Source organism: Lissotriton helveticus, chromosome 6 (genome assembly GCF_964261635.1).
Source record: "Lissotriton helveticus chromosome 6, aLisHel1.1, whole genome shotgun sequence".
In the NCBI taxonomy this organism is placed as follows: domain Eukaryota; kingdom Metazoa; phylum Chordata; class Amphibia; order Caudata; family Salamandridae; genus Lissotriton; species Lissotriton helveticus.
The window spans coordinates 1,538,530,810-1,538,553,096 of record NC_136067.1 but is presented as its reverse complement, the minus strand read 5'-3'; positions in this window follow the sequence as shown (position 1 = coordinate 1,538,553,096).

Sequence of the window (22,287 nt, the reverse complement as noted above, 5' to 3'; positions counted from 1 at the left end):
TTTTGAAACCATTGACACACCAATACTAGTTACTACATACGTACTCACTGATTCCTACGTCTACACACACATTCACTCATTCACCCATACAATCATTCATACATACAATCACTCATGTTTACAACACAATCATATGCACTCATACACCTATACAGACACTCACACTCTGCCACTCATCCATGGAGTTACTCACACACCTAGTCAGTCCTGTAAAGAATCAATCACACTTCCATTTTCTACTCTATACAGTTAAACATAGAGCACCTTACGTTTTCAACCATATACTAACACATACTTACTCTCTTATACAATCATTGATACAAGTACACATTGATCTGTACAGAGTCACACACCTCCCATCCAGCCACACACACACTCAGTCTCCCATGCAAATACTTGGGCAATCAATCAATAACCCATATAGTTACTCATATAGCTACTGATCAACACATGCAGCAGTTTACAGAACAACAGACATAATGATGCACAAATTAAGACAGTTTAGTCACTAACCCATGCACTCAGTGAGACACATTTAATCACTCACTCATACATTCAGTCATGCACCTACTAAATCCTTCGTCCAGACACTTATACATCCACTCATTCTTCAATATGTAAGACATATTTTAACTTTACAGAAACATAGTCACTGGATGTTGTCATCAGTGATGTCATCAGTGATGTCATTTGAGATGTCATCAGTGATGTCATCAGTGATGTCACTGACCATGTCATGAATGATGTAATATGTGACATCATCAGCAGTGGATTGCGGGTGCGCAATATATAGTTAGTGCAACTAACTATATATGGAATTTCAATGGTTTTGTGTGAGTAAAATAAGGTTTTTTAAATGCTAATTCCTAACTATATATGGTCTATAACCTATGGTTTTTTCAGTGAATTTTCAAGGTTTTGTAAATGCTAATTCCTAACTATATATGGTCTATAACCTATGGTTTTTTCAGTGAATTTCAATGGTTTTTTAATAGCAAATATCATAAGCTGTCGAATGTCAAGTACGTGGTAAGAATTTTTTTTTTCGTGTTTATGCACACTGATCTGCTTTGATTGCTGCCCCCCACCCCTCATTTCTATTAGGAGTACTCTCTCTTTGCAGATAGTGAAGGGTAGTTAACGCAGCCCTTTCCCCCTTTGTAATCCGTCGTGCCTGCTTCTCTCTCCATTTGATTGATTGTTCTCTTTGGTTCATTCTCTATTTACAAACAAGCACAGAGTCGCAATACTCTGTTTAGTCTTTGCAGATAGCGAAAAATCGTGTAAAAAAACAAAAGGAATCGAGCAAAATCAGTAGGCCACTAATGGGATCTCTTTTGACCTCGCTAAAATAGAAACATTAGGAACAACCTGTTGAAAATAGCAATGCGTATGTATATAAGCGGCGTTCATTTGTGTTCACAGTACCCCTTGTTGATTGTTTCAATCGAGCATTGAATTGTTCGAAGTTAATTCTCTTAACGATCTTCTCTACCTGCAAACGAGGAAGAATAGGAATATTCTATCTCCCTTTGCAGATAGTGAAGGGTAGGTAACGCAAGCCTTTAACACGTCGTACCTATTTCATTCCTCATTGATTGATTGATTGTCCGAACATTGACTGTTTGGGAATTAGTTCTTTTTGGAGGTATTCCCTGTTTGCAAATAAACGTAGGAAAATCTTTGCAAGTAGTGAAAGGGTACGTAATGCGGACCGTTCTCCCCCGTTGTAATCTGTCATGCCTATCTACTCCCCACTGATTGATGCACCTTTTTCACCCGGACCATTTACTAGAGATACGTCATCTGGCCCGACCAGAGAGCACCCCTAGTGAAAAGGACATATGCAATAATAACGAAGTGATCACTGTATCCTGTTAACAGAAACTTTACCATGAAACAACCTGGAAAGAAAAAAATAGGAAAACGAAAATCAGTAGGCCACTGATGAACATGAACTTTTATTAAACAACGAACAAAGAAACGATAACATAACGTAATGATAAAACCTATTAATGTCCTAGAAACAAGAAAACGTTAAAATATGCCAGTGGTGAGAGACCAGAAAAACAGTAAGAGAAACCAAATCACCCCTCGCTGTCCCACCGCCTGCCACGCCAAAAAAATCGATAGACTAGGGAAAATGCAAGTCAGTAGAACATCCACCCCCACTCTGGAAACTTCCAAGGTGGGGCAGAGTTCCGGCTACGCCCAGCCGGGAGCAGCCCATATAAGGCAGGTCCTGCTGCCACGCCTCGGCCAGGAGATCCTAACGTAGGGTGTAGCCGGAGGAGAGGCCGAGACCAGCGGGACCCGGCCAGGGGATTGCCTTTACAACGCTGAACAGTTGCAGGGGGGGGGAATGTCTCCTCGACCCTCCCCTCTCTCTCCCAGTCCGGCCGCGGTGGCCCTTGAGAGTTGCAGGTAGTCCCGCCACATGCTCTTCCGGTCCGACCACCAACGGTCGGGGGGCCGAGGCCGACGGGATCCGGCTGCAGCCGATAAACCAAGAAACCCGTTCATGGGGCCAGAGCCAGGGGCGTCCGGCCGACATCCACCGGAAGCCCGGCCCGAAGACGGACGGGACACTTCTTTCTTTTATAATGGCTGCGACAACACTGGAGGGGGATGTCTTGCACATGCCTCCGACCCCCCCCTCGTCCTCATCGCCTGGTCCGGCCATAACAAATCTCAAGCGAGACGCCGTGGGGTGCACTGGGAGGGAGAGACGGTGCGAACAGGCCTCTCCCGCCTCCCCAGGTGGAGGCTTCCCAGCTGCACCCTCAGCGCTCCAGGCGGTGGCATCCTAACAACTACAGTGCTGCACAGTTTCGGAACGACCTAGATAACGGTTCTTCCACTGTGGCCATGCTGCAACGTCTCGCCCGGCAGGGTGGAGCCCGTCCGCTCATGTGACCCCGCGATCGCCGGTAGCTGCCGAACTCTCAAAATGGCGGTCGACCTGGCAAGAGCGGGCCCAACATAAAGAAATGGCCCGGTCACTGGTTGACTCCACCACCGTAGTCCTCCACGACCTTGAAGATTCTAGAGGAGCCGCGGGAGTCTCCGACCCCCGATGGGGAATGACTGCCATGATCGCCCGTGGAGTGACGAAACTGTATCCGCGGGACGTCGGCGCTCCCATGCTGGCGCCAGCCTCACTTTGAATTACTACAATCCTGCAGACCTTACTTCCGGTGAAAGCACAGTGTGACCCGGTAGGAAAAATTATTGCACCCCCTCCCCTTTTTGACTGATAGTTCAAACCACCGATCCTTTCCTTTGCCCTTTTAACGGAACTTTGGACTGCCTCCCCCTCTTTTACATTTTCTAGAGAAAACAAAACATTAACCACTACATTAGCATAGCAGTTGACACCAGAACTGTTTTCAAATTGAAAACCAACAACATCTTCAACAGAATCCTTTTTGTTTCTGCTGTGACCCTGCTACAGCACAGGCATTGTCCCCAGCAGTAATTCTGCAATGCCGGTAAGAATAGCTGTGGTGCCTACTGGACTCACTCACCCCCGCGGCGCCCCACGCCGTTTTTTGCTGGGCGGCAACTTACTAGACATCACTTTCGTGCCATCTAGATTTCAGCGCGTTCTGCTGCCTTGGAACTATTCGCACAACAGACCGCTACTGACAAGAATATTTCATTATTGGTGCTGTCAATTTCAATAAATCTATTGGATAATTAAAAAGAAATTGCCACGGTCTCTTCGTTGTTTAAATGTTTTTACTGTTTTTGTTTTGTTGTATATATTTATATGTTATTAAAGTTTTATATTCCTACTACTTTGTTGGAGTGCTATATATTTTTAATGTGACACATAATTGTAAAAACTTTGATGTACAAAGAGTCATTCCTGGAATCTTCCGCTTCAGGCTCGGTCCCCTCCCCAATCACAATACAGGATGGTTTTCAGATAGTAGGAACGCGTGTGCTGTGACGGATCACATCGGGTGTGGGCCTTGATCTACTATAACTCCTTTGAAGAGGGGTGATTCTTTACAGCTGGGGCCATAAACTACATCTGCAGGGCTAGCTGATAGCCTAGGACCGGCCTGGACATTCGGACACAGAGGAAGAGGAGTGTCAGAGGGTGCGGTAGTGAATAGGGCGAAAGGGAGGTGTCGGGCGGGCACAGAGTGTGATTCTCAGGGAAGAGCAGCGCAGATGGGGGAAGGTTTATTGCCCATGCATAAGACAGAGAGCGGGGGTGACCAGTGCCTGGGGGAGATGCTTACGAGGGTGAGGAGCCATGCTACGAATCGACAGCGTGCAGAGAGTGGGTCTGGTCAAGACATCTAAAATGGCTGCCGTGCACGACAAAAGTGTGGCATTTCAAAAAAGGCAAGATGGCGCAGACAATGTTTTTCAACACTTCCTCATTTCCTTCGAATCGAACGTTAACAGACGTTGGGGCATATTACCAAAGTTAAGCGATATTTATCGCTAACGATGCTTACCAACCAATTTTTTACCACTAAGCATCGTCAGAAATTATCGAAGATAAACCTTACTATTATCAAGGTTTATCGCAAATGCGATAATAAACGGCCGCAATGCATGAATATCGCTAAAAAGTCAGCGATATTCATGCATTACCGAGCTAATACTCTTAGCCATGTTATCCACCTCCCATTGGATAACATGGCTAAGAACTGCTCAGGGCAGGTGTTACTTTTTGGAGATATTCGCGCTTAGCGCGAATATCTCCAAAAGTTGGTAATAGGAGATAGATATCTTGCATGTTGTAATGCAAGTTATTGTGGTATATGGAACTCATACCATAATCTCTCAGGAAAGCAGAAACTGATCCTTTTGGGACCGCCTAAAAAGGCCTAGGGGGTGAGGAGTACTCTACTTTGCCCCCTTTTCACGTTCCGAACTATTTTATTTTACTCTCTTCTGTAATTACACAAAATACCAGCGATAAGATGCATCGGAGACACACAGTGAGAGAAAGGAGGCCGGAGATGAAGAAGACATGTCAAATACACATTGGAGATAATATAGTGGCAGAAGGGAAGTAAATATGAGTAAACTTACCATGTAACATAAAAATGTTGCACTCTATACTATAAGTCTCATTTTATACTACAATCACTTCGCTACAACCTCATAAATTAAAAATAAAAATAAATAATGTCTCAAACAATTTTTGATTTCTAAATATAAATTTATTCTTCAGAATTTTCTAAATTTGAAACAACTAGTAACATGTCCTCATCAGTAATTTCCTCTTCAATCATCTCATCTGGAATCTCCTCATTAAAAGTCTGCAATGATGATTCTTGTAACTCTATGGTCTCCAAACACTCGATAAATTCGCCATCAAGAGATTGATCAAAAAAATCATTCAAGTCATCTCCTCCTTCTGACAATATTTCATTATTGGTGCTGTCCATTTCAATCAATGTAGTGGAATCATTCAAGTCATCTCCTCGTGACAATATTTCATTATTGGTGCTCTCAATTTCAATCAATGTAGTGGAATCATTCAAGTCATCTCCTCCTTGTGACAATATTTCATTATTGGTGCTGTCCATTTCAATCAATCTAATGGAATCATACAAGCCATCTCCTCCTTGTGACAATATTTCATTATTGGTGCTCTCAATTTCAATCAATGTAGTGGAATCATTCAAGTCATCTCCTTGTGACAATATTTCATTCTTGGTGCTGTCCATTTCAATCAATCTAATGGAATCATACAAGTCATGTCCTCCTTGTGACAATATTTCATTATTGGTGCTCTCAATTTCAATCAATGTAGTGGACAATTCAAAAGAAATTGCCACGGTCTCTTCATTGTGAGCCATTTTATTTTGAAATTGCTTGCTGTAAATTGCAGAAAAAAATAATCACTTTCATTTATCGTTTTTAGTAATACATAATATAAAACTAACTTCATCAAGTATTTAGTATAACAGAAGGACTGCAAATAAATAACAGAAAACATTTTTCAAATTATCTTCAAGTGTACAACATAGTTCCCCTTACAAATTAACAACTCACCTTTTTAAAAGTAGCAGAAGTGTTAGTACTGTGTAAATCAAACACCAGAAATTCACCACCAAAAATTCCTCACAAATGTACCTCAGACAGTAGTATCACAAAATGGCTGTGGTTTCCTCTCATTTGACATATATACATAACCAATTAACTTTCATCACACACAAATACAAAACCAAAGTAACATTTTAATTGGTTCTAAATTTCAACACTTTCAAATGTGTTTTCCCCATGCAATTTTCCATAGGACATTTACATACGTCTACAGCCTGAATGGCTGAACGGAATTACACCAAACTTGGCAAAATGGTACATCAAACCTAAGAGGTCAGGAATGATCTACTATGCCCCCTTATGGTCATTTCCCCCTTCGCTTTGGCCTCCTCTTGTCTCTCAATCCTACCGAGGGACAAGATGGCGGCCGCTACGGACTGTTTGGAATGTTGACAGACGCCGGAGAACCAATCAGCTTCGCAAAGCTCCGTAACGCGAAAAGTACGCGAAGCGGAGCGCTGTTACAGATATATATCTTTTTTTCAACGTTAATTTCTCAAAATCCACTGGAGCACATATATTGAGACCTAGCAAAGGCACATCGGGCTACCAGTCCCTAATATTTTGCCAAGTTTCGTGCAAATCCATTCAGCCGTTCGATTATTATTATTTTGTTTTTTTTTTGCCCCGCGGGGCCCTTTTAAAACCTCCACATCAAACCTAGGGGGTCAGCGAGGATCTACTATGCCCCCTTATAGTTATTTCCCCCTTTGTTTTGACCTCCTCTTGTCTCTCGATCCTACCGAGAGACAAGATGGCGGCCGCTACGGACTGTTTGGAATGTTGACAGACGCCGGAGAACCAATCAGCTTCGCTTCACAAAGCTCCGTTGCGCGAAAAGTCCGCGAACCAGAGCGCTAACCGGTCCGCTGTTACAGATATATATCTTTTTTTAAACGTTAATTTCTCAAAATCCACTGGAGCACATATATTGAGACCTACAAAAGGCACATCGGGCTACCAGTCCCTACAATTTTGCCAAGTTTCGTGCAAATCCATTCAGCCGTTCGGGCTAAAAGTGAGGCCAACCGCCCTATGGAAAACTCAATGTTAAAAACACGTTTTGGGACCCCCCTTTTTTCTCGGCCCCCACTGGACGAACCCCCCCCCAAATTTTCAAGGGCTGCTCAGAAACAAAATGTGCCATTTTCCTGAAAATTTCAGCCGATTCCGTCCACAAACGCCAAAGTTATTAGACATAGAATTTTCAAAAAACCCATAGAGAAAAAATCCTAACTATATATACCTACTGGCGACCGCCAGTAGGTAATATATATATATATATATATTTTTTTTTATAAAACTTTTTTTATTTTTTGTTAATCCACACCAGCATTATCAAATACATTACAGAGGAGCAATTAGGCAATCACAAGATGACAATAGGTAAGATCAATCAGTACAGGATATCAATTGGAAGGTCCAGGGCGAGGAGGGTTCTTCACTGCTAGGGGAGAGGGGTGGCTGACATATATCCCCACAAAACAAATTCCACCTGCCCCACACATGGATCCACTTCTTAGGGCAACCCCGGGCCACATATACTGTTTTTCCCTGAACATTGACCAGTCCAGATCTTTCTCCCAGTCACCCACCTCAGGAGGCTGAGACGCTCCCCATAGCTACGCTATATTTCTTTTGGCGAGCATGAGCCCCAAGGTAACCCACTATGTTAGGCAATCATTCAAATCCGTCGGTTCCCAAATATTCAGTAGACATCTACGAGCTTCTAGGCTAAGTTGCGTAGATAATACTGAGTTGATGATGTCCTGTACTTTGCGCCGGTAGAGTTTGATATTGTCACATTCCCAAATTATATGCATAAAAGTACTCACCTGGCCACATCCTCGTCTACAGCCCCTCCTTTCTGCTCTCCCCATCCGTACTAGCTGGGGCCCAGTAACATAGGTCCTATGAAGTAATTTGAGTTGGTCTAATCGGAGGCGTACCACTATTGCCATGACCCTAGGCGAGGACACGGCCTCCAGCCATTCCTCAACGTCCATCTCAATTCCATCACTGGACCATTTCTCCCTGAGCGACTGGAGAGGGTCTGGCATAATGTTTATCATTTTTTTATATATCAGTGAGATTGTGTTATCTGGGAAGTGACCATCTAGGACTCTGTCTTCCAACGGAGAAGATTCGGGAAGGGTGGTACCGCGCTGCAGGAGGGTGCACAAAGTGTGTCTGATCTGTATGTAGCGGAAAAATTCAGAGTTAGCCAACACAAATTGCTGTTGCAAGGTGGCGAATGACTTAACATCAGTTTTGTCCCAAAGATCACCAATACGCAAGAGACCTATAAGGTCCCATTTGTCAAACCCTTTGCTTTTCCACAGGCAGCCCAATTGTTCGGAGTCTCATAGCGGGGTCACAAGAGTAAGCCTGCAACTCCATCTCAGGCATTTAGTGGCCGAGTGCCAAATATGGACTGAGTGCTCGGTAGGACCTGTAAGAGCAAAGCGTTGTGGTTTGGAATAAAGGGCTCTATTATAGTTCCCGCCCGAGAGGAGCCACCTATCCATGTTATAGCCTGGAACCCCGGGTCGCATGTAGGCGTCATGGTTAATAGCAGCCAGATGGGCCGCCCAGTAATACTTTTTGATATCGGGGAGGCTAATGCCTCTGTCATACCAATTCAAGGTGAGCTTACTAAGGGCGATACGCGGCTTTCCACTCCACAACAAGTCCCATTGGAGACCCTCTACCGCCCGGAAGTAGGACGCTGGGACCGGGTCAACGGAATTTTGTAGGGCATACAAAAACCGAGGCAACAACATCATTTTAAATAGCACCGCTTTTCCCAGCAGGGAGAGCGGGGGTAATTTCCAGTTGGTTATGTCCTTACGCAGCCTAGTCAAGGGGGGCAGTAGGTTCTGAGAGTAGCGGAGTGCCGGGTTCAGGGAGAGAAAACCCCCCAGGTATTTGAAGCCTTCTGTGCAGATTTGTATGGGGCATACCCTAGGCGGGCTCGGCGGCTCTCCATCCAAAACTAACCATAAGGATTTACTCCAATTAACAGAGTACCCAGGGAACCTACCAAAATGGCAAGAATATCTAGGACAAAGATCAGAGACCTCCTCGGGAGAAGTCAAATAAAGTAGGATATCATCCGCGTAGAGCGAAATGCGATCCTCCCATTCCGGGGACCAAAGCATGCCCCGAATCATCGGGTCTCTGCGTATCCAGGCAGCCATTGATTCCAAGGCAAGGGCAAACAGGAGGGGGGACAGCGAACATCCTTGCCGGGTCCCCTGAACCAACTCAAAGGTGGCGGATTTTTTGTTATTAACTACAACTTGCGCTAGCGGTTTAGCATACAGAAGCTGCACCCATTGAATGTATCCTGGGCCAAACCCAAACGTCTCAAGAACTGCCCAAAGATACGGCCATTCAATGGTGTCGAAGGCCATGGTGGAATCTAGGGAAACTATTACTGCTGGCTCCAAGATGGAGGCTGCTCTGCCCAATACCCCATGCACCCTATACAAGTTAAGCGCCGTATTACGATGCGGAACATAACCAGAGTTTTAATCACCGTAATCAGATGGTTGGCCAGGAGCTTAGCCAGAATCTTGGGCTCTGCATTCAGGAGGGAAATCGGTCTGTACCACCCACAGTCAGTTCTAGGTTTCCCTTCCTTGTGAATAGTGATAATAGTAGCCGTCCTCTGGTCTATTGGTGGGAACCCATTTTTCCTGGAGTCCTCGTACATACCCTTGAGGTACGGAGCCAGCCTGTCCAGTTTGAGTTTGTATAGCTCGACCGGAAGCCCATTAGGGCCAGAGGCCTTTCCTGACCTGATGGACCTTATCGCCGTCACTATTTCTTCATTAGATATGTTACTGTCTAAAAAGGCATGGTCCTCTGCTAAGAGCTTGGGCAGCACTATATCCGCTAGCATCAGGCGGGAGTCTTCTACGGAATAGGGAGCTGCCGATGAGCAGACAGCGCTAAAGTGTGCAGCAAACTGGTCAACAATGTCATGTGGATCAGTAACGGGGATACCTCCCTCCCCACGGAGTTCCTGTACTAGGCGGCTTGCCCACTCCTTCTTGTCCAACCGCGCTAGCAATTTCACAGCTTTGTCTCCCACCTCATATAGGCGTCCCTGCATGGCTCTTCCCAAGGCCTTTGCCTGATCAGTCGCCAATGTTTTATATTCATGCTGTCAGAGCTTTAAATAGTGGAGGTTGTCTGGCGTGACCCCTGATTCCAGATCAGTTTCTAATTGGCTAAGTTCTTCCTCGATGGCCTCTATCTCTTAGTGGAGAACTTTCTTCTTGTCCAAGATTAGGGATAGGGCTGACCCTGAATCACTGTCTTAAAGGCTTTCAATGGTACCTGCGGCGAGTGTACGGTTCCCTTATTCTCAATAAAGTAGTTCTCTATTGCAGTGAGGAGCGCTTTACGGATTTTGGGATCTCTGAAATACCACGGGTTGATGGAGGCCACCCCAGTTTATAAGTAAAGTGAAGCTAGACTGGCGAGTGGTCGGAGATTCCCCTAGCCAGATGTTTAATTTTGTCAATATAAACCACCTGAGATGCGGGGACCAAAAAATAATCTATACGTGAGAGGCTCCTGTGTGCCCCAGAGTGGAAGGTGTGTTGCACTGTATTTGGGTGGTAAGTCTGCCAGCTATCCACCAGCCCCATGGTCTCCAGAAAGTCAGGAAGCCAACATGGAGTGGGACTCACTACTCGGGGGGGATGTTGATCCAGCACATCCGAGACTACTGAGGTAAAGTCCCCTCCCAGTATCAACAGACTCTCCGGAATAGCCAGTAATATAGTCCCTAAATCCATAAAGGTGGTGCCTGCAGGCCAGGTGGCACATATACAGAAAAGAATGTATGGAGCGTTCCTCCCACAAGCCCGAAACCCCAATATACCGACCCCGGTCATCTACCCAGGTTGCCTGCACCACAAGAGGAAAGGATTTTTTCATCATAATACCCACCCCTCGCGAACTGGAGGTGAAGCCTGCATGCACCAACATTATGTAGCACCCTCTATGTAGGGCTTTGCATGTATTGCCAATGAGATGGGTTTTTTGAAGCAATACGATATTGGGGGGCTGACCCTTGATGTACTGAAGAACAATACTGTGCTTGATCTTGTCTCTTAACCCATTGTCATTCCAGCTTAACAATTTAATTCCTCCGTCTCTCTGCATAGCCATGACTGATAAGGAGACAGCTCTCCCCCCTTTACAGGAGTAGCAGCTTGGACGTCTACCTCCTCTGCAGAAGTTGCTATAAGTATCGCTGATGCTGTGAACATAACCAAAACCAAACAAAACACCCCCACCCAACGACCCACCACTCCGCTTCCCTGTACTCTGGGCCTAGAACTGCCCATTGTAAACTTGCAGAGTGCCTGTTGCCCTGAAAGAACTAAAGGTAGAGGAAAAGGGGAAAATAGAGCGCTCCGCCTCCCTGTTCCCGGCAAGTCAAGTGTACATCCTCGTTTAGCTACGGGTATCAGGTCTAAAAGAGACCATACCCATAAAGCATCAGATAAAGGAATTTCCACCCAACACCCACCCCGCCCCGAGACCAACCTACTCAATCTGAAAATAAATGTCCATACGGCCCAGTCCTCAGGCCGGGCGATTGTCCTCGCTTTCCCTTCTGACGTGGTCACCTGGGCTTCTCCGTCCATGGTGTTCGATCCAGTTTGCCACTTCCTCAGGGTGCTCAAAAAACCAGGCCCTTCTGTCGGCCTCGACACGAAGATGCACTGGAAACAGCATCGAATATTTCAGTCCTCTGTCTGAGCACTCGTTTCATGGATAGGAACGACCTCTTCAGTTTTTGCACCCTCTGCGTGAAGTCCGGGAAGAAGGTTATGTCCACGTTTTCGTAGCGGAGGGGGGCCCCACCATTGGCATTCTGGAGGATGTCATCTCTGTCCCTAAAGTTCAGTACTCTGGCTAGCATTGGCCACGGGGGAGCGCCCGGTCTGGGACGGCCGCCCGGGACCCTATGTGCCTGCTCGATGACAAAGAACTTACTGAGGCCTTTGGGCTGGAAATGCTTCAGGAACAGGTCAGAAGATTGCCCCTCTCATTTCTCTGAAATACCCAGGATACGAAGATTGTTGCGCTACAGGCCGCCTTCATAATCATCAAGCTATAAGTCTGTAAATTTGTGAAAGTCTTGTAAATCGCGAACTTCTCCCTGGAGTTGCGTGACATCTCAGACGAGACTCGCGGCGGTGATTTCCACCTGCTTGACCTTCTCTCTTAGTTTCCCCAGATCTGCCCTGATGAGATTCATGTTAATGGCGATAGCGTCCATTTTGTGTTCAAGGGAGGTTTTGACTCCAGTGATAGCATCCATGACATCTTTTAGTGACAGTTCCTGTTACTCCTCACCTACGCCACCCTGGGGGGCCCCTCCGGATAGTCAGCTTGATTGGGAATCTTTGGGAACCGTGTAGCGGTCTAATTTGTTGGTTTGCCCCGTTGTGAGGCCTCGAGCCCCGGAGCCCTTACTCCGATCCATGGCGTGGCTTAGTCGACACCCAGGTTCTTCTAGGTTACGCAGGGTAGGTGTCCCCACAGACCGCAGTCCGCACTTCACCGGCCCGTAAGTCTGCGGACCCACAAGCCCAATGGCACAAGCGTAGGGAGAGCCAACGCAGTCTTCAATATTCCACGGGGAGCCCACCACCACTCAGTAAAACTACGAGTGCAGAGTTCGGTCCGGGGTGAAGACACAAGCCACCTCCAACTCGGAACACTCCCCCCTTCTGGGCCGACACTAACCCTCAGCCTTGCGCTCTGTCCATCTGCCAGGGGAGTGTGCTCCTATCACCTGTACCAGCTGCGAAGATATTCAGGACCGTCTCTGCCCCAGTTCAAGCTGCTGCCGACATGGCCACTACTCCTCCCAGGTCTTTGCCAGTGTTCCTTGCGCCACTGCAACACGGTAGGGCCTCACTGCTCCAAACACAGCAGTTAGTGATCTTAAAAGTTAGCGCTTTTGTTTCCCCCCGCAGTGGGTGGGGGGAACGAAAGCGATGTGCCACCAGCCCCTGCAGCACCGCTCCCTGAGCTAGGGCCCACCTCACGATGGCAGCACTGTACCTGGGCCCCCTCCGCCTGAAGGGGTGTCGTGACCAGGCCCTGTCCCACACCGGCTCACTGCAGGGCTCCGCCTCACCTACCGCAGCGATCTTCCAGAAGTGGCAGTGCCGTCCAGGTCTCGTGCCGGCACGCGGAGTCTCCGGCCCAGTGGAGCCCCGCCCCGGCTTCTCTGCGGACTGTGTTTCCTGGCTCCAGGCCGGCAGATAGGCCTCACCGTTCACGTCCTGGTAACTCCGGTGCCAGGCGGGGAATGTGTACCGGAGCGGGCGGGATGGTGCTCGCTAATGTTCCGGTGAGCGGCCTTGGATGGTGCGGATAATTATGATAGGATAGGCGTTTGGGAGAGATCGAGCAGCGGAGCTCTGCGTGGCCATCTCGGATCGCCAATTGGCCACGCCCCCCGGTAATTCTATATTTTTGACCCGACTTTCACCAAGAGAATCCAGCTGCTTTTAACAGTCAAAATCTCTGTATAAAAATGAAGAAATATCAGGAGTTCCCTAAATCCCATAATTCCATTGGGGAGGGTAACTACATTTCCAGGTCCCATCTCAATTAAGAAGGCACCTGTAATGAAGGCCACAAACATGAATATGTTGACCCGACTTTCAAATCTAAAGAAACTCAGTTGTTAAATCTACAGCCAAAGCATTAGTAGTGTGTGGAAATTTGTGGTGTAGCTGCCAGGGCAGCTGACTTCAGAGCACAGGGTTCATAGTTTGATCCCTGGCTGTGGCAGCTCAGCTCAATACCATGTGACTCTGGGCAATAGCTCACTTAATTTCAGCGAAGGCCCCAGGTTTCTTGAGACTCATAAGGGTGAGTAGTTTGTGCTTTACAAATATGGATTTTACATTTTTTGTTGGTCACAGTACACCAACTTCACTCCTGGTAGTGATCCAAGATAGAAACTAAGTTAGCCTGTACCATAATAAGGAAGTCATTTGAAACCAAACGCCCAGTCAAATAATAATGCTTTATTCAGTTATAGAAAAACCATCAAAGCAGACAATTTAGATGGGACCGGGATCTACGGGACCTTTTTTTGATGAATTACAAGTAGCTCTTTCAGTCCCTTGTCTCAGATCTGATCATTGTATTCTTCTTGGAGATTTTAATGTCCATATGGACAATAAACTTGACCCTGATGCTATGAAATTGATTGATATCACGGCATCGTTAGGGTTGTCTCAGTTTTTGCAAGGACCAACACATAATAAAGGCCATACCTTAGATCAGGTATTCTCAACAAGATCTATCTCTGTATCTTCCATACAGCCAGTACTCTGGTCTGATCATTTTTTAATCTCCTTTTCTTTGCCTGTCACTGCCCTCACTCGGGAGAGAGAAGTAATAGAGGCCACGCGGATTTCGCGCCCTTTCCATCTGCTCTCGGTGGATATGTTATCGGAGGCTCTCATTACCTTTCCTTGTTCTTTTCTGGGAAATTTGGAAGAGAATCTTGCTCTCTTCCATAAATGGCTTATAGCCAGATTTGAGACCCTAATCCCCGAAAAGAAGCTTAAATTAGGTGAGCGAAGAGCGTCGGACCCGTGGTTCACTCCCCAGCTGAGGATACAAAGGCAGGATTGTAAAAGGGCTGAGAGAGTTTGGAGGCGGGCCTATGACCCGACTAAAAAACTGAAATTTCGAGCAGTAATTAAAGCCTATCATCAGTCAATTTGGGATGGAAAAAAAGCCTATTTTGAACGCCGTATTGATGAGGCTGAAAATGTCGGCAAAGAAATTTTTAAAGTAGTTCAGGATTTTACTTCTCCTGCCGTTTGTACTCCTAGTCATACTCACACTGACTCCTGGATACAACAACTAGCTACCTTCTTTGTTAGTAAGATTACAACTATCCAAGCCTCTCTCTCTTACTCTTGCCCACGACCGGATTTGAGTCACTTAACTTCATCATCCCTTGTGGAGGGGCAAGGCCCTTTCCTCTCTGAATTTCCTCACATGGGTCTTAATACATCTTTGGATCTTTTGTCAGGTCTGAAATCTGGCTCCCCTTTAGACCCATGCCCGGCCAAATATTTGGGGAAAGTGGCACCTGCCTTAAATGCCTTGTTAAACCCTCTCCCGAACTCTTCCCTGTCTACAGGTGTGGTGCCACAGGCATGGAAGCGCGCCAAGATCCTACCACTGCTCAAGAAACCTACCTTGGACCCCCTCATCCATGCCAACTACAGGCCAATCTCCCTTCTCCCTGCTCTGGCGAAAGTGGCCGAGAGATACGTGCACAGGACAATTTCCAGTTTCATCGAAGGAAACGACCTGTTGCACGTTTCGCATTCCGGTTTCCGTGCTAATTTTAGCACGGAGACGGCTTTACTCGAGGTCACCGATGCCATCAGGGAAGTGTTAGATTCTGGGGGAAAGGCCATGTTAGGAATGCTTGACTTGTCGGCGGCATTCGACACCGTTCCTCACGATGGCCTCCTTGTAAGACTCTGGGAATGTGGCCTTCGTGGAACGGTGTGGAACTGGCTTAAATCCTTTCTGGCCGACCGCCGGCAAATGATCTGGGCGCCCCCTTTCTCCGCTGACATGGCTCCGCTAGAGGTGGGAGTCCCTCAGGGCTCCATTCTTAGCCCCATGCTTTTTAACATCTTTATGGCCCCTCTGGCGGCAGTCGCGGAGTCGTTTGGCGCCCAGATCATATCATACGCTGACGACACCCAGCTCCTATTCACATGTGATAGGGGCGGGTTGTTTAATGGCATACAGATCAGGGATTGTCTTGGTGCGGTCTTTGAGTGGTTTAGGTGTCATGGCTTAAAGTGCAACTCCGACAAGTCGGAGCTGCTCTTTTTTGGCTGCGCTCCCGATGCTAATTGGAAATCTTGGTGGCCACAAGATAAGTTTCCCCCTGACAACGTGTCTTTCAAGGCCAAAAATTTGGGAGTGATAGTGGACTGTGAACTGTCTTTTGGGCCTCACATCTCGTGTCTTTCAGGAAAATGCTTTGGCATCCTGCGGATGCTGAGGAAATTTCTTCCCTTAGTATCACTCAATCATAGGAAAATAATTGTCCAGGCCTTGATTGGTTCTCGACTGGACTACGCAAACGCTCTTTTTCTGGGTCTACCGAAATATCTTTTGACCCGTTTGCAAGTAGTTCAGAACTCGGCAGCCCGAGCTATCTTTGGACTCCCGAGAAGAGCAGGTGCCACTGTTTTATTGAACACCTTACACTGGCTACCTATCTCAAAGAGAATTCTTTTCAAAAGCCTGACCGTGGCCTTTAAAGCTTTACACGGCACCGGCCCTAAGTACATTGGAAAACGTCTTTCCCGGTATTTACCTAGCAGGACCCTGAGGTCATCTTGTCTGTCCATGATGACAGTTCCTGCAATTAGGCGTGCAAGAATGGGAGGTCGGTCGTTTCGCTATTTAGCACCAAAGGCTTGGAACGATCTACCATTATCCCTGAGGCAGGCTCCCAGTCTTCTTGTTTTTAGGAAAGACCTGAAAACGTGGCTCTATACGAAATAGATCTCTTTTCCTTTTTTGTTTCTGCATCTTGCTGTTGTGTGGTTGTTTTTATTTGCTGATATTCTTCGCCAAAGCGCCGGGATGCTCCATGGAGTAGCCGTGCGCTATAGAAGAATTAAATTAACATAAAATAACATAACATTTAAAATATTCAAAATAAGACTATAAATTTAAATCAATAAAATCGGAACATAAAAAAATACAAACTTTATAATGTATATTACTTTGACTAAATCATCCTGGGCTATCATTAAAATATGCTTAAATGCATCTCAACGAGTACAAAAGTTCTTAAAACATTTTCATCTAATGTAAGAGATACACACAATATAATGTATTTTGCTTAGCTCATACCAAGACCTTAAAAAAAAGTCCTAGTTTCATACATAATAGTATACTTGGATACATCCCTTCACGTGCCATAAGTCCAGTCCAAATACCAGGAGTGAAATGAAAATCGAAAGGAATTCAGGCAAGGATAGACCGCTCAAATCCATGATACCAAGGAAGGAACTTGGTATCAGTCACATTTTTTTCTAGTGAATTTTTAAGATGGCTGCTGGCATTAGAACTTTTACAACTCTGGTGAGAACTAAATGAGTTGTGTCTCCTGAGAGCCTGAGGCTTCTGCTTCTTTGAAGCTGCCTAACAAGTTCTCTCTTTGTAGGGGCAGTGCCTTGGACACTGAAACAGTTTCCTGAAACCCGCTACCTTCAACTCAGGCAACTATGGAAACACCAATCTTTACAATATTTTAACACCTTAGGAGCTCGTAAACATACCTCCCCAGTGCTGCGCTGTCCATTATCCAGTGCTGAACTGGACGTCCAACGGTCGCACGCAGCACTGGGGAGGTAGTGCCCGTGACGACCGTTGGCCGACGGCAGCACTTAAAGGGTTAAAAAGAAGGTTTTCTAAGACCTGATCTATGTTTATTTTTGTGTTCATGATAGTTTGTTAAATTTTAAGTTAACCGCTTCCGTGCGGCGCCGATTCCCCCCTGTGCTGGACATTCCAGAACAGGGTGTGGTCGTGACGGAACCATTCCGTCATCAGCACAGCTCAACCGTGACTGATGATGGAATGGTTTCGTCACAAGCATCGAAGGGGTTAACAAACAGACGATACAAAAAATAGTACAATGAAAGTACCCAATGAGAATATATGAAGATTATCAACATCAATATCATTTTAACAATGACCTATGTTTATTGACTGATAGAGTGACTAGTAACTTTTATATTGCCTTGTGATGCATATTGTACACGTTTGGCCTGAGACTTTTTTTCTATTGTCTACCATGACATCTCTGCTCTTAAAGTCTTCCAAGGGCATGTCACTAAGGGCCTTATGTATGAAGTTTCCGATTTGCGATTCGGAATCTGCTATTTTTACCGAATCGCAGATTCAGAATCGCAAATCGGAATGTATCAACATAATCGCAAATATTTAGCGATTCGGATAAAATCGCTAAATATTTGCGAGAAATACAATTGCGATTCCTTAAATGGGAAAAATCGCAACATTGCGATTACTTAACGGGAAAAATCGCAAAATTGCGATTGTTCCAAAATCAGCCAATCGCAATCTTGATGCAGTTTGATGACATCACCATCCAGGAAGTGACTGACTACCCATGCTGCAACAGTATTGTTTGTCAGAGAGTGGGAGAGTGAGGATTGCTACTGAAGAGCCATGGCTGAGAGTGGGAACAAGGAATTGCCTGCAACCCAGCAGGAGCAGCAAGAAGGAGAAACTTCTAGAAAGAGAAAGATTAAGTTCTCAGAAGCTGAACTGGAGACACTCATTACTGAGATGGTGCCAAACCACAATTTGTTGTTTGGAAAGAGGTCACACAAGGTGCCAGAGGCAAGGAAAAGACGCATCTGGGCAGGCATACAGGCGAAAGTCAATGCCCTGGGAGTTACACACAGGAGTGTGGAGGTACTGCGCAAGCGCTGGTACGACCTGCGCCAGCGCTCAAAAGAAAAGTTGGCAGCCAGGCTGGAGCAGTCACAGCTCACCGGTGGAGGGACCTCCAATGTACCAGAATCTACACCGCTTGAGGAACTTGTAAAGGAACACTGGCTCCAGAGAGTGTGGCGGACGTGTCTGTGCTAGACAGTTCCGACCAACCAGTTTCCAGACCAGGTAAGATGCATGCCATCACACCCCAAACCCCTCCCCCCACACCCCTGCAGCAACCTAGGGATTAGGGGAACCACATGTCACGCTAGAGCAAGTACACAGGCAGTCACAGCAATGCATTGAGGGAGATGTAGTCACATGAAAATTAAATGTTGCGAGAAACAGCCACGCTAGGCAATTTTCACATGTGCAGGTCAGGAAAGAGGAATAACAAAAGTAAAGTAAGGGTAAACTGTGAAATATTTTATTTTCACATTGGAAATTAGTAAATTTAATTAATGTGTTCTATCCACAGCACCTGCAACTAATAAGCCCACAGGCAGTGGAAGAGACACAGAACCTACAGACTCTGGAGATGCTGAGCAGGTGCAGGAAACAGATGGGGAGGACAGCCCTGTCATTCCACCAAAGGGACCCAGGAGGAAGATTGTGAGGCCATTGGCAGTCATGGAGGACGATGATGAGGACACCAATAACAAGGTGCAGTCTGATGCCATAGGTTCGCAGCAGGAGTCAAGGCCACAACACAGCCAGGGTCTACAGGTCACAGGCAGGCGTAGACCCCGCTTGGCCAGCAGCTCCGTTGATCAGCAGGAAGACTCGGTTTTCGCAGGGCTGGAATTACACACGCTCCAGGTGCAGCGCCTACAAGCCAAACACATGAAGGCGATACAGCGTGAGATGAGGGCAGGGCTCAGGGGCATACGGGAAGAAATGAGGGGTGCTGTGCAAGTGCTTACTGAGGAGTTGCGTGCCGAACGCGCTGCTAGGCGCAAAGAGCTGGGCCGCATGGTACACGCGCACAATCAACCGCCTGGCCTCAGCAACCAATATTCTGTCCAGGCGCACCATTGAAACACAGCGTGAGTTCTCACACGGCATACAGGACATTGCCACTGTCGTTGTACAGTCCACATCTGCTCTGGATGAACTGCGTGCCCTACGTACCACAGGCCCTGGAGTACTGACTCCAAGTGAGGAGGACTCCCAGTCAGTGCGGAGCTCCACCACCCCACCACCCACCGTAGAGAGGCGCCGTAGTGGCAGGAGCAATAGGCCTGCTACATACCATTAGAATGTGCAGCCAAATACCAATGATTAGCAGGGGCAAAATATGGACAACTACAGTGTTGACTTTGCAGTCATTCCAGTTACATAGTTGCACTGTGAATTGAACATGTGCATTACATTGGGAGTGTATGTACTTGCCTATGAGGATGTGTGGCATTGTTGCTGTAGCTATTAAAACACAGTTGCACAGATTGAAGTTGTCATTGTGTCATTATTACTCACCTAGACGTAGTTGCGCGTAATCTCATCACGCCTCTGTCGCCCAGCGGCAGCACCAGCTACAACAGCTGCCATGCGTCCAGGTCCTGGCCCCTTCACGTCAGAGGATTCAGATTCGCTCAACTCCACTGGTGTGCCTTTCCTGGTAGCGATATTGTGCAGCATGGCACATGCTACAACAATTTTGCAGCAGGTTTCGGGGCTGTATTGGAGTGCTCCTCCACATTTATAAATGCACCTGAATCTGCTCTTCAATATGCCAAAGGTTCTCTCAATGGTGCCTCTTGTTGAAATGTGTGCCCGGTTGTAGCGCCGCTCCCCAGCAGTAGCAGGATTGAGGTAGGGTGTCAATATGAAATCCCGGACTGCATAAGCACTGTCACCTGTGGTTGGAAATGTAAACGGTTAGTCACTGGAATGCACATGCTAGTCAGTTGAAATGTGGCCTATGTATCAGAGCATTTACCTAGTAGGTATCCCTCGCCAAAATCACCTCTTGAGAGTTTACGGTATAGCCCACTGTGATGGAAGATAAACGCGTCATGTGTGCTTCCCGGATACTTTGCCCCTATGTCAGTGATGATGTTTTTGGCATCACACACAACCTGTATATTAAGTGAGTGGTAGCATTTCCGGTTCCTGTATACGTACTCATCGTTTGAGGGGGGGATATTACAACATGTGTCCCATCGATGCATCCTATGACGTGGGGGAATTGGGCGATGTTGTAAAAGACCTGCTTGGTCTGTGCTAGTTCCTGTGGGGTGCTGGGGAAGTGTATGTGGTGTTGCATCCTCTGTGTCATGGCATCGAGGAACGCATGGAAAAAGCGCGACAGGGCACTTTGTGACACCCCTCCTGCTGTGGCTATCACCCCCTAAAAACTACCTGAGGCCAGCAGGTGCAGTGAACACAGGACCTGGATGTGTGTGGGTATGGCTTATGTTCTGCGTGTGGGGTGTTCTAGATAGGGTCTGAGTTCTTCAATTAATTCTAGTATGCTCTCTTCCTCCAGTCTGTAGTGGGTGTAGATGTCCTCCTCAGTGAGCTGGTAGATGGTGGTGCACGCACGGAATATCCTCTCCTGCCGTCTCCTCCTCTGCGCCACAGCTCTCACTCTTCGCCTCCTCGCTATCACGTAGAGCCCAGACATTGTGGAAAAGAGTGTGTTGCATTGTGGGCTTCCTTAAATACTTTGCACCTGGTTACCACCTGCTCCCACTTGGTGGTAATTGCGATTTCTAGAAATGCGAATGTAGTGATTTTGCAATTTGCAAATTTTTGATACATATCATTGCGAATCCTTATTTGCGACTTCCGGATTTGCGATTATCGCAAACTGGTATAATCGCAAATTTGGGAATCGCTATGGATTTCGCAGATTTCAGCCTCTCGCAATTTTTGGGAATCGCTATATTAGCCATTCCTTGATTTGCGATCAATTTTGCCTTCATACATTGGAAATTGCTAATTTTCAGTCGCAAACGCTATTATTACCGATTCGCAGCGTTTGCGACTGAAAATTAGCTTCATACATATGGCCCTATAGAGCAGTTGTTTGCATTTTGAGGGGTCCCTTAGGATCAGGGTCCCACAAACTGTTGCCCAAAATCAAAAAGGCACGGGAAAATTCAGGGAGAAATGAAAAATGGTATGGATGGCACAATGATGTCTGCTGGCACAGGGCAATTTTCATTCACAGATGTTTGAACTAAGCAACCAGTGCAAAAATGACATTGCACTGACCATCAAGTGCAAACACAAAAATAGTTCAGCTGACACTGTGCAAACATTATATTTCTACTCTTCTAGGTTGAGGAAAAGATTACTTTTGCTCAGGTCACCTTCCTCTGAGAGTAATGTCCCCTTTGAGCAAACTATTTCAATAGAACAAGGTCCTGCCTAGGCTTCCATTAAGTTTCATCCTCAAAGTATTCATAAAAAAGAAAGATTTGCTTGGTACCTGCAATAAAGCATAAACTAATAAGAGTTGCACAGTTCCATAATATTCTCACGAATTTTTATGTATATAATGTTAACAAGCACTTAGCACTTTGAAGCAACCTGTATGGTTGTGTGTGGGCTAGGATACATGCAGCTTTATTTTTAACCTTGATAAACCCTATATGTATTGTTTTACTCGGATCGTCGAATGATTTTACATGCCAT